The sequence below is a fragment of the Meleagris gallopavo genome, chromosome 8 (assembly GCF_000146605.3).
Source record: "Meleagris gallopavo isolate NT-WF06-2002-E0010 breed Aviagen turkey brand Nicholas breeding stock chromosome 8, Turkey_5.1, whole genome shotgun sequence".
In the NCBI taxonomy this organism is placed as follows: Eukaryota; Metazoa; Chordata; class Aves; order Galliformes; family Phasianidae; genus Meleagris; species Meleagris gallopavo.
The window spans coordinates 15,121,680-15,138,268 of NC_015018.2; the positions used below are offsets into that span (position 1 = coordinate 15,121,680).

General features: G+C 40.5%; 1 protein-coding gene across 4 annotated transcripts in view; it reads left to right on the plus strand.

Moving 5' to 3' along the window:
- NDST2 (N-deacetylase and N-sulfotransferase 2) overlaps nt 1-16,589 on the plus strand; it is a 108,284-nt gene that overhangs the window by 37,544 nt on the left and 54,151 nt on the right. The window contains exon 1 of one of the 4 annotated variants that reach the window (XM_010714381.3): nt 1,065-1,306. The exons of the other annotated variants lie outside the window; for them this stretch is intronic. The gene's annotated coding sequence lies outside the window, so the exon portion shown is untranslated. Of the gene's footprint in view, nt 1-1,064; nt 1,307-16,589 lie in introns of those variants that run through there. 4 annotated transcript variants of the gene reach the window in all.

Here is a 16,589-nt window from a genome sequence, read left to right on the forward strand (position 1 = left end):
AAAAACATTCTGCAAATTTAACTCTGGAAAGTGTGTGTTTTATGCACTGAAGGGAGTTGCTTTGTTTGTATCAAGAATTGATTTGTGTCAAGAATTTGATGTGTTTGCCACCTCACATAAGTCTTAATGATAATTTGGTTAAAAAACTGTGCCTGTACTGAAGAGCCTCAGTGCACAGTGTTTATCTCTAGACTCCGGTTTTCAGGAGAAATTAAAGGTGTTTGGGCGACAGCAATAAAAACAAAAAGAAAAATGATGCATGAAACACAGTGATTATTAGTGCTAAACTGGGTGTCATAACCTCCTCCTTAAAAGGCTCTTTAAGATAGTGTGAAAGAAAATAATAGCTGTGAAGACTTGTGAAGGTTGTCCTTCTAGGACTGTGCTCTTGATTGTGCAGCCTCACAGCTGCATGAAAAATGAGTTGTTGCTGTTTTACCCATTCAAGGCTGCTGAGCATTTCTTTTTGCTGGCAGATATAGCTGAATACTGTTGAAATCCAAATGTTACTAATGGACGCTTTTGGATGATGCTGAGAAATTGTATTGAAAGTTTTGTCTTATTTTTGGAGTATGCTAAACATTTAGTAGTTAAGCAGTTACACTCTTTGGCCTTGTTCATTTAGAGTGTATCCTTACCGCCACTGCAGATAGCAGATAATTTTTTTTAACATGGTGTTGTTTCTACAGGGTTGATCAGCATGTGCAATCTGTAACAAAACGCGTTGAAAAAGATGCCAGAAGATCCAAAAAGTCTCTGTGAACGGCATTGGCAGTCTAGGTTTTTCCACTGCGTGCCTGTAATCTTATGAGACAGGCTTTTTGCATCTGCTCTTGGTTAATTTTGTGAATGATCTCTGTATTGCTTTATGGGGAGGTTCTGTCCTTCTGTAGGTAATACTCGGAAATTCCTTATATGCTGCCAGTTAAAAGAAAGCTCGGTTACAGTCTCTTTAAAATGACACAAGGCGGTGCAGTCAGGCAGGAGCCCCGTGCCCGCCCCCAGCAGTCAGCAGTGCTGGGGTCCTGTTCACCTCTGTACACGAGCAGGAGAGCCCTGCTAGGATTTCAGTCCAGCTGCCATGTTCTCCCCCTGGCAATTGGGAAGGTGCCCACGGAGCTGTGAGGGTAAGGTGCCGGTCGGGGACTTGAAACAAAGAAGCTATGTGCTTAGCCTCCATTGCAGTCGGTAAATAGGGAAAGTGATTGGGAAATAAAAAGCAGTAGTCGGAGGATGAGAGAGCAGAGAAGCACCACTCCTCTCTGTCAGAAGAAGCGTGACAGGAAAGTCCTGCTCTGGAGAACAGGTAAGCATAGCCTGGGAAAAACAGGGGGAGGGACTGCAGTGCCTGAGTTTCACATAAAGCATGCTGGCTCCATTTGAGTGTTCAGTGTGCCTGCTATACTTAATAATGTCGGTATTTGTAGAGTTCTAAGCAGGCTTTGAAATTAGAGCTATGTTGAGTTAGGGTAGAGGCCAGCATGTTGCAACTGTTGGCTGAGCATTGATAAGAACTTTGTGCACTTTTTTATTTTTAAGCTACTTGACGAAAAATAAAGTATAGGAGAATGATTTTTAATTGATAATTTAATAATTGTTGCAGTTGTATGTGATAAAAATCAGTGCATTGTAGAATGCCGTTGTTTTTCTGCATCCATATTATTTTTCTTCATGGTCTAATTAAACATATGAAATGAAACCATTGGGCTTGGATTTGTTCTCAGACATGCAGAGAAGTACGCAATTCCTATTTTCAAACTTTGATCCATGCTTGTAAGTTGTTCCAAACCAAGGAAATCCCAGGCGTAAAAGGGAAATGAGCATCTCTCATTCAGACTGGTGTGCACACGTATTGGCTGTGCCTGGGAAACTGGTAGGGACCAGCACTTCACACAGCAACTCCTGCAGGCACTGGCAGCAATGAAACAGAGGACATTTTTTAAAGTGGTAAAGCAGTGGTAAACAAGCCCAGAACTGCATATATGGAAGGAATTGGTTCGGAAGATGTTATCTTCTTTTAGGTTTGCTGTTCCTTGCTCGTGTCATACCTCCTCACTGTTTTCCCATCTCTGAACTTCCAGGACTGTTTTCACTTGTGGGTAGGGCTCCCTTCCCTTCCATTTGTCCAGCAAGGCTGTGAGAGAAAATAGCAAAGCATCTAAGAAACACATATAGATGTATTGCTTGTATAGTTGAGAGAGTTTTATAGCACTTGGGATGGTGATTGCTGGAGGCACAGCACTGCTTCCCGCATTTTAAGATAGAGTTGAGTAGAGATCGCACTGGAATGGAAAGGCTGATATGAGTTGGAGGAGCAAATACAGGAGAAAGCACTTCAGAGTGGTTAAAGTGGGGAAAAAAATAACCAGTGTACATAATTAGGAAAAACTGCTCTTACATCTATATTTTTATCTATGTTTTCTTACAGATAACTGCTTTCAGTAGAATTTGTAAATGTAAACCATCCTTGATACTGAACCTTTGGCACATCATCTGTGTGTCCCTTCAGATGTCATGTACACAGTCCTTCCTTTCAGTCAGAGGCTGCAGAAACCAGCTACATGTTAATCTTGAAGGCAGGAGTGCCTGGAACAGCCTCATCCATAACCCCTATCTGCACACTGTGACCAGGGCTCTGGGGACAGCCCTCAAGCTCAGACTGGGGCGTTCAGTCATCATGGGTCATGGCTTGAGTGGTGTGATGGGTGTGCCTGTCTCTTCTTTTGTCTCCAGCCTTGTTTTCTCAATAGGCCTTGAAACCACACAGTAGGTGATGTGTCTCCTGTTCCTTCTTGGCCTAGTCTCCTTTTGCTCCTGACTGAACTCCTGGATGGCCCATGGACCTAGTTCATCACTTGCCTTGCCTATGACTGTCAACGTACCTCGTCACCAACACACAGCTTTGCTCACTAAGTTCAGATATGGTGGGACTGCCCCCTATGACTGTAGTCTGGGATCACTCTCAGTTTCTTGTTCATCCACCCTCAATGAAGCTAGCCCTTGAGGTACCATCAGACTACGAGGCTTTGTGCCAAATGAGTTGTTTCTGGTGAGAAGTAGCCATAAGAGGTGGAACAGCTACTGTCATGATCCCTGTCTCCTCTGAAGCTGAAACAGTTGGAAAGGAAAGGACATGAGAGCACAGGGTTAGTGTGTTTCTTTTTTTGATGGTGGTATTTTAGTTTTTTCTTTTTTACACGTGTCCTTACTGACCACACAAAGAACTGGTGAATAGCACATGGCAAACAGCCAAAGCCCCATTCTCTATCTCCCTACACTTTCTGCAGGACCAGCAGTGGGTGATAGTGGTGATGATGGTGGTGGTGGTCACTATTTCTTGTTGCTGCTGTGGGTTTATAAAATTAAAGAGATTCAAAGTGAAGGGAACAGCTTATACAGCAGCAGGCATAAAATCATCAGGCAGAATTTGCAGGAACTGTTTCCTGCCTATTGTTTCTTCTTACAGTGAACTCCTTACATTCAGATTTCACTCACTTCAAAGCTTTGTGTGTCTGTGTACATAAATGTAACTTTTTAACTTCTTGAGCAGCTGTTGCTGAAGAAAGAGGCTGTATTGTTGGTATCAAACCTGACAATTTTAGAAGACTCAGGTATGTCTGTCCTTACTCCTCAGTTACAACAGAAATTTTAAGGTATGTGAATTAAGGACTGGAGCAGTTAGGAAAAGAATATGGCTTTTAGATTAATACTGTTCTTATGTGAGAATTTCAAGGAAAACTGTAAAGGATTTATATTGGTAGAGCTGTCTGAAACATTTTTCACACTGTGTCATTTTACGCTCTCAAGAAGATCAAGAGGACTATCCAGAAAATGATTGCTGCTGAAGTTTGGCTGATTATTTTCCAGCTTTGCTTAAGTATTTAATATATTACTAAGGGTAATGGAGAGATCACAGAACGTATATCTGAAATAAATCTGTTACTCTAACCCAGTTCACTGCTCAGGTATATTTTGCATTCATAGGTCATTTATTTCCATCAGAGTGGGATGAATATAACATACTGGTGGTGCTTCTACATGTCACTCTTTCACCTTGTCAGAGACATGCTTAACATTATTTTGGCAATAATTCTGTTGCTAATTCTCTTGGGTGTTTCCAGTTCCTAGCTGCGGTACAGCATCTTTAATATTAAATTCAAAATGGCATCTGTGTCTTTGTATGCTGCTCTGCTGTATAGCTTTTTTTTTCTTTTTTTTCCCCTGTACATTTACTACTGTGGTTGAGGGAGGACCTTTTATATTTTAGCTCATATCTTGCATTTTTCACAATGGTCTTGCTGAGTACCTACAACCACTGTTAGAACAACGCTTGCTCCCAATTGGAGGACTACTGAAAGTAGCAAGATTCAGTGAAGGTATTCTCAGTTGATGGTCCATTTAGTCTTTATAGCTCATAGCTTTCATTAGATACCTCAGCTATTTTGTATTCATGTAGCCATTATCTGATTTTGCTGTTCTGCTGGGAGCGTTTTGAAGTTCTGAAACTCAAACTGTTTGTTTTCCTGTGTTTATATAGTCCTCTTTTCCATTAGAGCTTGAGAGGGAAAAAAGCTTCCTTTTTGGTCATTACCCATTACTCAAGCCCGTAGTTTGAATTAATACAGAACTTAATAGATAGGTCTGTATATCTGGACTGTAACCATGTATTTTTTTTTTTCTTCCCATTATTTTTCTAAGAGAAAAAAGTCATACCTCACTCTCTTGTCTGAGAAAATGCTGCATTTCTGCTGCCATTGCCATTTGGAAATTTGTTGCCAACATCACTTCTTCGACCCGATGTTTTGATTGTATTGCCCCTTCCTTTATACTCTATTATTCCTCATTAAAATAATAAGTAATAAGTCATCTTTTTTTGTGGCACTATATAGCTTGTTTTGTCTCAGGTCAGCAATAACAATCTCGACCCCTAACTTCAAAAGCTGTCAAAGTTATCACCTTCCTGTGTTGCTACTCAGCAAGCAGCTTTACCTATATATATTTCTGTATTCTCTATTCTCTCTTCTTAACTTTAAACTACACACTGGTTTTTGTTCTGTATTTGTATGTCACACTTCATAAGACTTTGTATCAATGTGGCTGCAGTGATATAATTTACAAACGTGTGCCTGCACGAGAAACCACTACTTTTATGTCTCCTTCAATGCATGTAGTGGATCAGAGCTTCTGTCCATCAACATTCAAAGTCCTTCTGTTATCAGCAGTAGCTCTTAATGTTTGAGAAAAAAAGATCTGTAGAAGCTGATTAAATTACGCTTTTCCTGGATGTTTATTGTGAACCTTCCGGAGCAGAAAATATGTGCCTTGAAGCAGGCGAGTTTCTGTGTTTTGTGATGCTTATTAATTCAAATATGCTTATTATAAATACTAGTATTTCATACTATTCTTAACATTACTGTTAATATCAGATGAGGACTACCAGCTAATGGTGTATGTTGTGAAATTAGATAATCTCCAATCGCCCAGGTGTTTTTCTTTCCCCTATGCCTTTACTGCTATGGTTTCATTGTGTGTTTCTGAGTTTCACTGTGTGTTTCCCTGTTCTTTTGTTAGGAAAACAATTTAATAGCTCTTAATCTGTTTGGTTTCTGCTCTTGACTGTTTTGGACTTCTTTATGTATTTCTTAAACCTATCTCCTTTGTGATTTTGTGAGAGAGAGAGTGCAAGCAGACTTTACATTGTTTTCTTCATTATTTCTTTTCAAGCAGTTTCAATCCATGACTTCAATGTTCCTCTGTTGTTGTAGGGTAAAGCAGTAAGAACTGACCAGTGTGTCACAGGGGAGAGAACATGCTAATTCTTTTTGTACTGCTCACCTTTTAATTCCTTATACATGTTTATATAACTTAATTTGCATTTTACTGTCACTATTGAGTACATAGGTATCTATGTTTCCTTTTTTTTTTTTAAGTTAGTAATTAATTAACAACCATTTATATGCATATATTTACATAAACAGCATGAGTGCTTATAATTTCCACATTTCAGTACTTTGTTTTTAATAACTTTAAATAGAATGTAGCATTCCGTTTCTTCTTAGTTCAGATCTTCTGAAGGGAATATATATGTAAATTATTGTTTGGATTACTGTTGATTTGTATTGCCTAAGTACTTAGTGTCCTCATCACAGGTCATGTGCAAGCTGTTTTGGGTGCTTTGTGAATGCAACATACACACATACACAAAATCCTTCTTTTCAACTCATTTTCTAGCTGAAGAAGTCAGATTTTATTAATCTAAACGCTCACCGTGTCATCATTTCTTCTGCTTCAGATCCCATTTGCTATTACAAGTCTTTAAAATTAATTTTTCTACTGTTAGTTTGATTAGATCAAATAGATACATTTGCTGTTCACTGGTGCTACAGTTTTATCAGTTGTTACTGACAATTGCTTAGTGTCAGTGTTGCATGCCAGTTTTCATGAATTTTTGTATCCTCTATTTTGTACTATGGTTTGTATAATTGAAGGTAGTTTCCGTGTGGATTAGATTGTTTTTCTCATAGTAGTAAATGTTTGTATTAGAGTTTTAGTAATTCTCTGCATATTACAAATGTTTTCCTACCTCATTAATGTGATATTCTCTTGTTTGTAACCCAAAATGATCACAGTCCATTGATTTCCGTCATTCTACTATGCTTCAGTTTTGCTTGTTTCATCATTCTTTTCTTACATGGCAGAGTAATTTTCTGTCTTTCTTATACCATTTGTCATTTTACATCTGGCTCTTGTGCCCCAGATGTTTCTGGTCTAAAACCAGGACAGAAATTAACCCTCAGTTCAGAAGATCTCAAACTCTATCTTTTACCACTTTAGTAGGATCCACTGATATTCTTGAGATGGGAGAAGTTTTGAAAGGGGCCAGGGCAAAGTGACAACTCTGTCATTTCCACATCCCTCTTCTATGGAGGGCACCTGGATAACAATGGACTGCTCAGATAAACCAGTTATCCAACTGTGTTTCCCTCCATTTTCCTTTACCGCCTACCTTATGGGCATTACTCAGTACTGCTCTGTCCATAGCCAGCTTGCAACAGTGGCTGTCTGTTATTTGCTCAGGGCTTATCATCCACTTGTCAGCAATTGTGCATTACTTCCCTACTACAGCTTCAGGACCTGCTGTTGTCATCAGAACTTGCTTGCTCGTGTTGGGTTGGCTAGAGAGCTGGTTGTTGTTACAAGAAGTCTGGATGAAGGATGAGAATGAGAACTGGTGCAGGAAATAGTTGAGAGAAAAAACCAAAGGGCAGAATCCTTTCTCTGAAGGTTGTTGTTATTTTTTCCCACTTTTACCAGCATCTTCATCTGTCAGCATGCTGTGTAATGGGGAATTCTTTGATGCTTGGTAGAGCAAAGGGTCAGTGGGATGGTTCCTATGTTTTATAGCAGCCAGATGTATGATGCAATATGGGAATGTTTTATTTCTCCAGTGTTGGATGCCTATAGGTGTTGTTTGTCACTATGGCTGTGAAGACAGATTCTTCATTGTCTTCTTTAGTTCATGTGTCCCAGGAGCTGTTGCCTACATCTCTTAACTTCCTTGGTGTCAGTGAAAGTCCAGGCAATCATGGTGATGTAACTTCTATTTTTATGTATGTGAGGCCTAGTTCATAAGAACTTCATCGTGAGCTATTAACGTTCCTCTTGACTGATTGCTAAGGGTGCATCCAAACGAGAGGCTGGGCAGCAGCCCTGGCAGGGCAGGCAGCAGTCTGTGGGCAACCTGGGCCATCGCCACCTCAGGCCATGCTCCAACAGAGCTCCCAGCTCCCCAGCACAGCCTCCTTGGGATGCCCTCAGCCTTGCAGGCTCATTGTGCCTGTGCTTCCTGCCAGAACAAGCTCTCCCTCATCCTGGGAGCTCCAGTAGATCACTAATAAACAGGAAAATGCAAAATGAAGTTCACGATGAATAGCTTTACAGTCCCCTTCTCCCACCCACCCCTGCTCTGTCCTGGGAATTTGCTGCCCTGCCCACACAATGACCAGAGAGGAATCTGGAGGCATTTGCAAGATAATGCCATATCAGATGTTCTGTTCTCACACTTTCTGCTTGTATTTTCAAAACTGTTTACATATTTCCTTTCATTTTGCATGAATAAGCACATCACTCTGAGACTAAAAAGGGGAAAATGCATTTACAAATGTGTGAAGCCACATAGCTGTAATAAATTGCTTTAATTACATATGGCGTGTTTAGTTTCTGGAAGCCTGTTGTGCATTTCTGCCTCCAACAAGAAGCCTTTCCTGTTTGCTTGCTGCTGTTTACCAGGCTGGCTGTCCTCCCAAAATAATCCTCATTCAAATTCTGTGTTCTCTACAGATGCTCACTGTGATCTTTTTGATCCTCTCATGCTCAGTATCAACTCGGGTGTTGCTTTGCAGTCAGCAGAATGTAGAGACCAGATTTTCTGGAGTAGGAATATGGTATCTTATCATATTTTTAACAGTTACCTTTTAAATCTGGTTTATAACTTTTTTAGGAAGGTACAAAGTTACAGCTCAAGGCAGAAATGTCTCAATTGCCAGTTCAGTTTTTAGGCAACAAGTGAGCACAGGTGGCTGTCATTTACACCACCCTCCTCAGGCAGTCACATCTCCTGGGTACTTGAGCAGTGTTGCTGCATGCTTTTCTGCAGTCTGTTTTTCATGGTAAGTGCCATGCTCCTCCTGTGTTCCTTTTGTTTATTGTTTGAGATGGTTTGGAAGTTGTGCTATCAAAGCGCTTTGGTTTCTTTATTTTTGGTTGAAAAAAGCTGCAGCAATGTAAGGTATAATAATGCTATCTTTACCCCTGACTAAATAATATTTAACACCCTTTTTTCTTGTCCACTGTTATTTGTATTTGACCTATTTTTTGTTTGCTTGTTTCAAATAATCTCAAATTATAAGCGTGCTTTTGAACTCTTTCATCCTTTATATAGTTTATATAGTTTTGGAGTTGCGAAGCTCAAGTTGTTCTGTACAACAGTCAGGACTAACTGAAGGTGTTATGGAGTGAGGAAGGGTCTTAGTTTAAAGACTGACAACTTGAGGTTGAAAAGGAAGGAGCAGAGGTTAAACAGAAGCTTTTCTGTTTTCTATTGATGCCTTCCTCTGTTTGCCGTAGAAGAAAACAGTTCAGTACTGTTGGGATTAAATGCAGAAGAGAACTGATCAAATTTTCTCTTCCTCTGGAGAATGACTTTTCAGAAGGCTCAGAATTAATATGGGGAGCTAAAGCAACCCTTCACATTATGGTTGCCCGTGAGTGCCCATCTCTACCCTCAGCCTTTTCTTAGGAGCTTCTGCCAGACTGATTCCAAATGTCAAGAACTAACCTTTGTGCAGTCCTTCACACAACTGCAAAACTGGTAGTGTTCATCTGCTTCTCTGTCCATTATGCAGAAGGGAGATAGAGGTTCAGGAAGGAAGAGCAACTTTCTGTAGATGTTGCTGTGCACTCAGGATTTGATGACCATATTAATGAATTCATCAATCACAATAATCTGATTAAATTGATGAGGGAGAGGGAACCAACAGATGATACAAATAGATTATTTTAAGATGTATGAGATACACAATTAGTGACTGACTCACTCAGCATTTAAATGGAAGTGTTACACAAGAGGTTTATGGGTAACGAACACAATAAATTACAGTGCCATTTTTCTGAGAGGGAGGCTCATGTACTGCCACAGGGACCTGTAAATAAATCAGTGGCAAATTACTGAACACAAGAAATATCATATATGCATTACTTCAGTTTTTTTTAGTACAGATATGTATGGTATATGCCTTTTACTTAGCAGTGGAATATAATATGGACAGTAGTATGGTGAGGGAGATTAGCATGGGTTTTAAGCCTTGTACAGGCACTTTGGCCAGAACCTGGTGAATGTGTTTTTAGGCACAGAGGAGACTGATATTTGAGTAGGTAGAGAGTTGCCTCATGTCCCTGAGGTTTCAGGGGTCAATCCCCTGGAGTACAGAGATAATGGAAGGGGAGCTTTCTGTCAGGGAGCATATGTTTTTGTGACGATTACACTGTGTATAGATTAGGACTTCTGGGAGGGAGGGAATGGAAAGATGTGCTTGGAACACAGAGCCATCTGCCAGTACCTTGGCATAGTCATTTCATTAATGAGAAGCTTATTAGCTTGAATCCAGCTGAGATAGACCAGAAAGACGGTAGATAGGACAGAAATTATCATCCAGCCACTGTTAAAATGGAGAAGAGACCAGTTTGATAGGCTGTGAGATCTAATTTTGTGGAAATAACTGTTCTTGTTTTACGTGGTAAGGAAGAACTAGGCTTCATGCTGAAGAATATTTTCCTTAATTTTGTGATGCAGAATGGGATGTCCTTTGGTGGAGAAGATACCTAACTTACTCTGTGTTGGAATTCATATGAATGTATGATACTAGAAACAGGAAAGAACGATGATTTTTACTGAGAAACTGTTTTTGCAACAAATGATCATCCAGTTGAAGGTACTGTGCATTAAATATAGTGTAATTCATATCTGTGGTGACAGAGGATTGCAGCTGGAAGACAAAGATTAGGAGAATGCCACAGTCTCATCATGGCTATGCCAGCAACCTCGGGAAGCGCAGTCCTGAGCTTCATGTGAGCCAAAAGCTCTGAGGTATCGTGAGCAGGCAAAAAAGAGTGCTCTGGGGAAACGGAGCAGTGAGGTGTCTGTGCACTCAGTGCCTCTTACCTCCCATTCTGGGTTCTGCTGCTGCCCCAATAAGTGTCTGTGTCTGTGCCCTGTTCCTCAGTTTCCCCGTTCTGCAAGCCCTATTTTGGTGAGATCTTTGCTATTATTCTGTGGATGTAGGACTTAAATGCTATTTCATTTAAACTGCTCTGCTTTTCTTTTGACAGATGAGTCAGACTTGAGTCAGGGTTGAGGGTGAGATAGCAGAGCCGTTGCCTGGAGAAAATAGTGGTTAGAGGTACTAAGTGATTTGAACATTGTTATTTGGGCAATGATTTCCATTTTGTCTGCTTTCATACTCAAGTTGGATTGGTAGTTTAGCTGCAGGGTAAAAATCAGAAAAAAAGTGTTTTCCATGAAAAGCTCTATAATCTGCAACGGCCCAAGTCCACAGGAGTGTAGATGTTCTCAAGGGCTGGTTGCAAGGGATATGCAATTCACAAAGAAGATGGTCTGCTAAATAACTCTAGGACAGGGAAAATTTCTCTTCAAACTGCTAGGATAAAAAAAAAGGCAGTTTCCACTGACTGTTTTGTTAATTTACCGAGTAATTTAGGGATTACTGATTTTTTCTGTTGTAAATCTAAAGGAACGTGCATTTTCAAAAAATGAGTAGAAGATACGAATGTCAACATACCTAAACAGAGTGAGTCTAAATTGAAAGGGATTTGGTTAGTCGTTCGTTCTACAAATTCTCTTCTTGTATTGTGGAGGGGAGAAGATCAGTAAGATAAACATCTGTGTTATTACAAATGTAAGAACAGGCAATGGTTGAGTACCAAGGTAGAAGGATGTCTTTATGATACTAAAAACAAAAGAAAGGAAGGAAAAATAAACCAAAAACAACAAACAACAACAAAAAAACGACTTTGCTGTGATTCGTGTGTAATGAATAGATAGTTCCATGCAAAAAGTAAATAATAATATAGATGTGTGTGTGTGTATGTGTGTTTTAATGCTGCACGTCCTGGTTATTTTATACCTAAATATATGTGTGCGTAGTAGCACAATATAAGATTAAATCCTGAACCTCTGCCTGTTGAATTCAGTGGAAATACTTCTGCTGGTTGTGCTGAGCATTAGATCAAGTTCTCACGCTGATGTTTAGGTGTTGTATAAAGCTCCAGCAGTCCTTATGCTTTTGCATAATTTTTTCCTACTTGCCTTAACACGCAGTACAGTTGATCCAAGCTCTTAAAGAAAAAAATTACATTGGGCCCTGCTGTTTCATCTCCTGAAACACTGATAGTATCGTACAGTGATAATAGTTAAATGCCATGTCACAAGCTTTTAACCTGACAGAACATGTATTTTCTTTCTCAAGTAGTGCAGGAGTATCGCTGGTCCCACAAGGGCATGGTAGGTCAGGCTTTTGGCTCAGTCTGTGAATCTGAAAGGCTTTGCACTTAGTGAAGCCATAAAGAAACCTCCGGCTGGCTGGATGCCTCTTTCAAGAACACAAGTGCGGCCTTATTCAGGGTGTTGCTCAGACAAAGTTGAGTATGCTTCCATCTCTGGGGATGAGAGGAGTGGGAAGGGGGCCTTCAGCAACGTTCCAGTAAAGCCAGGGAAGTCAGATGTTTACATGAAAATACACAGAGTTTAATCACTGTGAATCACTATTAATCACATCAAATCATTATGGAAGGGTAAAATAAGGGGGAAGAGAAAGCAGGAAAGCAACAGAGAGCTTTTAACTTGAGGCTTGAAGAGAAGGTAAGAAGGGAAGCAGAAATTTTCATTTCACTGTAAGCACAAAAGCTCCCTTAGCTGTGTATGTGGACTGTGAAATTGCGGAGCTCTGTGCAGTGTTTCCCTTCCAGCAGCAGAGCACAGAGCTGAGAGCCTGCGCTGGGAGTGTTGTGCCCAGCTTTGCTTTAGTGCCTTTCTGGGTCAGTGGTTCTCTAACAATGCCGTACAGAGCTGCTTTAGTCGCGCTTCCATGAGTCAGTCTCTAAGTGCCCACACTTCCCCTTAAGATAACCCAGTGTCCTGGAGGATCTACAGGCTTTTCTGTAGCTAATCTCAAAGCATTTATGGTGTTCCTTGAACTTGGGTTGGTTGATCATGCGTACCTTTTTCAGATGCCATTCTTCCTGACAATTCAACCACAGTCCAATTGTTGACTTCAGAAGACCAAGTGAAAGGATGTGGCCAAATCCTTGCACCTGTAGCATTGAAGGAATTGATACTCCTCTCAGTGTTCTTACACTACTCTTTCACTAGAACAATCTGGAGCATTGTCTCACTAAGAATAAAGAGAAAAGAATTACTGATTCATGCGAAGATTTTTTTTTTTCCATGCATAGTAAAGGATATAGTTACTGCATCGTTTGTTTTCTTTTAAAATGAATTTGTATACAACCTTGTTTTAGCTCTGCGTCTCAGGAAATACAAAGAAAAAGGAATGGAAGGCAGAGCTGAAATAGTGCACTTAAGTAATCTTCCAAACAAGCTCATATGGCAGTAAAGGCTTTTGTGGATGAGTCAGGTATATATTTCTGACTGAGGCAAGGCTTGACTATGATTTGGACATTCATATAGCCAGCCTTGGTTGTGACTGAGCACCCCAGGGAGGAGGGAGCAGTCTGTTCACCATTTGTGCATTCCTCACCAGCTGAGTGCACCTGCAATCTGCCACCAGCAGCCAGCTAGAGAGGTGTTTTGGAGAGCAGCACCAGTCAGGAGCAGATCTTGAGCAAAGCATGGGGAAAGAGAAGAAAAACTATCATACCCAGTGCGGGAAAGTTCCTGAAGACACAGGTCTGTTTCTGAGCATTGGCTAAGCTGAAATTGGGGCAGAAGATTGGCTAAGCGTGTAAAATACTACTAGGTAGGAAGTTTTTATTTCTTCTTTCCCCTACCTCCTCCAAAAGCGTCAGCTATTTCTGCTTGTTTTCTCTATTTCCATGTATGCAAATTTTCTTGTCTCACCTATTGAAAAAGACATAATGCACCTAATTAAAGAGGTGTGGATACAGCCAATCTGCCAACTAGTCTTTTGCAATTTGAGTTCGAGACATTGTATTTATTCTGCTCCCAGACGTAGCTTTCATTCATCTTTGTGCTACTGCATCCAGGAAAAAACCTATATCTGTGATTTTTATTTGGAGTATCGGATAGAGTATTTCTTTTTATTAAGCATCATTTCTGTACAACCAGCTGTGTTATGGCCACGGAGTCTTGGAAGTTGTTGCTCTGAACCTGGAAGAACATACGAGGAAAGCAGTTTAAGCAGGGCATTAGAACTGAACTATGGAAAACTCCATTTTTTTTTTCATTGCATTATGCTTTTACAGTCATAGCCTTGTGTTTTTATACCTCTTTTTTTTCTCCCACTAGAAAATGAACATTCCCAATTTTAGTTTTAATTGTTTCCTTGGTGTGGGGGTGAATCACAACTTGGAATTGCCAATTCGTAACATTGTGGGTACCTTTATGAGGTTAAATGAGGAGATGTTTATATTTTATTATTGTTTTTTTTTCCACTTCATCTTCTTAAATGTTGGAGGAATCTCCTCTACAGTGTAGAGTGCACGTCATATTATAGTAAAAGTCAGATAAAAGTAAGCATCAGAAGTCTGGAGAGGCAGCGCTGTCCAGGTCAAATATTGACTATGATAAATGGAAAATGTAGAGAAGGAATTATTTGGACAGTCAGCAGGTTTCTATCTTCGTGTGTTGTATTTAAAAGGGAAAAAAATGAGAGAAATGCGACCCTTTTCTTCTTGAAATTCTTCATGATTTTTCTCAACTTAACTGTAATTTGGGGCTCACCATTTAGGCTGAAAACCATTGTATAATATTTGATTGCTGTTATATGCTTTCCTTTGGAAATCTGGCTACTTAGTGTTTTCAGGCTAGCTGTCTGGAAATCAAATACTTGACTGCCTTTCCTTAATCTGATGATTTATTTGCTGGTTTTTGTGTGTTTTTTGTTTTTTTTTTTTGTTTGTTTTCTAAACGCTATTTTTAAGATGATGATGACTAGAGGACTGGTACAGGGAGTTGAGGCTTTGCTTTATCTGTTGGAGCAATGGTTTATTAGGATAAGACTAGTACCAACCTAAGTGCAGTGCAGTTAGCTTTTTCATGTTGCTATAAATTTTGAATACTTTGAGGAAGAGTAGCATAAACAGGTCATGAGCAGAATTATTTAAATTATCTGAACGGAGTGAAAGGTTTAAATACACAGAGCTCTGCTACTCTAATCAAGTAATTCAGAGAATGCCCAGTGTTATCATCTTAATTATGGCATTGTTGTCAGGAAGCAGTTGAGCTTGTGACAGGATGGGAATCATAGTTTTGGAAAAGACCTTACAGACTGTTTAGTTCCAACCCCCCTGCTATAGGCAGGGACACTTCTCACTAGACCAGGTTATTCAAAGTCTCATCCAACGTGGTCTTGAACACCTCCAGGGATGGAGCATCCACAGCTTCTCTGGAAACCTTGTTCCAGTGCCGCACCACATTCATGGTAAAAATTTTTATTCTAATATCTAATTTAATACGAGAGCTGCTCTGGAAGTTGTGCCTCTATTCTATTATGTCATTTCCTTCCTTACTCTCATTTGCTTGTTGGTTGTTCTTTATCTTATTTGGTATTTTTCTAAATTTTTTTTCTTTGGCGTAATTTTAGCTGCTAGGCTGTAACACTGGAAAGAAAGTTGTTACTGATATCCTTTTCCCTATTGGCCTTCATAGTAATTGGTTTGCTTTTTTTTGTTTGTTTTTGTTTTTGTTTTTGTTTTTTGTTTTTCGTTGGGAGACTAACGGGCAACTGATAGCAAGACAGAAAAGAAGAGAGGCAAAGACAGAAGAGCATTACAGTTTTAACACTTCACTACTTTCATTACCCTTTGTAAGATTTGCTGGAGCTATCAAGGTCATGGGCATTTCAGAGCAAGATGGATTGCAATAAATATACTAATGCGCGTAGCATGGGAAATAAACAGGAAGAGCTGGAGTTCTGCGTGCGGTCGCGAGGTCATGATCTCATTGCGATCACGGAGATGTGGTGGGACAGCTTGCATGACTGGAATGTTGTCATGGGGGGCTGTGTGCTTTTTAGGAAAGATCGGCTGGCTAGGCAGGGTGGTAGAATTGCTCTTTATGTGAGAGAGCAGCTAGAATGTATTGAACTTCACTTGGGGGAGAGTGATATAGCAGTGGAGAGCTTATGGGTAAGAATCAAGGGGCAGGCTGGTAAGGGTGACACTGTTGTGGGTGTGTACTACAGGCCCCCTGATCAGGATGAGGAGGCTGATGAGGCCTTCCATAAGCAACTGGATGTAGCGTCACGTTCCCAGGCACTGGTGCTTATGGGGGACTTCAATTATCCAGATATTTGCTGGACGACCAACATGGCCAGGCACGCACGGTCCAGACGGTTCTTGCAGTGCGTTGAGGACAACCTTCTGATGCAGGTGATGGAGGAACCAACGCGGGGAGGGGTGTTACTGGACCTTATTTTCACCAACAGGGATGGACTTGTTAAGGAAGTAAAGGTTGGGGACAGCTTGGGTTGTAGTAATCATGAGATGGTGGACTTCAAGATCCTGAGTGGAAGAAGCAAAGCAATAAGTAGGATTGCTACCCTGGACTTTAGGAGAGCCAACTTTGATCTCTTCCAGGACCTACTTGGAGCTATCCTGTGGGCTTGGGTGTTAGAAGGTAAGGGGGCCTCTGAGAGCTGGTCAGCATTTAAACAGCTCTTCTTCCAAGCTCAGGATCGGTGCGTCCCTGTGAGCAAGAAATCGGGAAAAGGTGGCAGGAGACCTGTGTGGATGAGCAAGGAGCTCATGTGCAAGCTCAAAGGAAAGAAGAAGGTCCATGAAATGTGGAAAAAGGGTCTGACCACTTGGGAAGA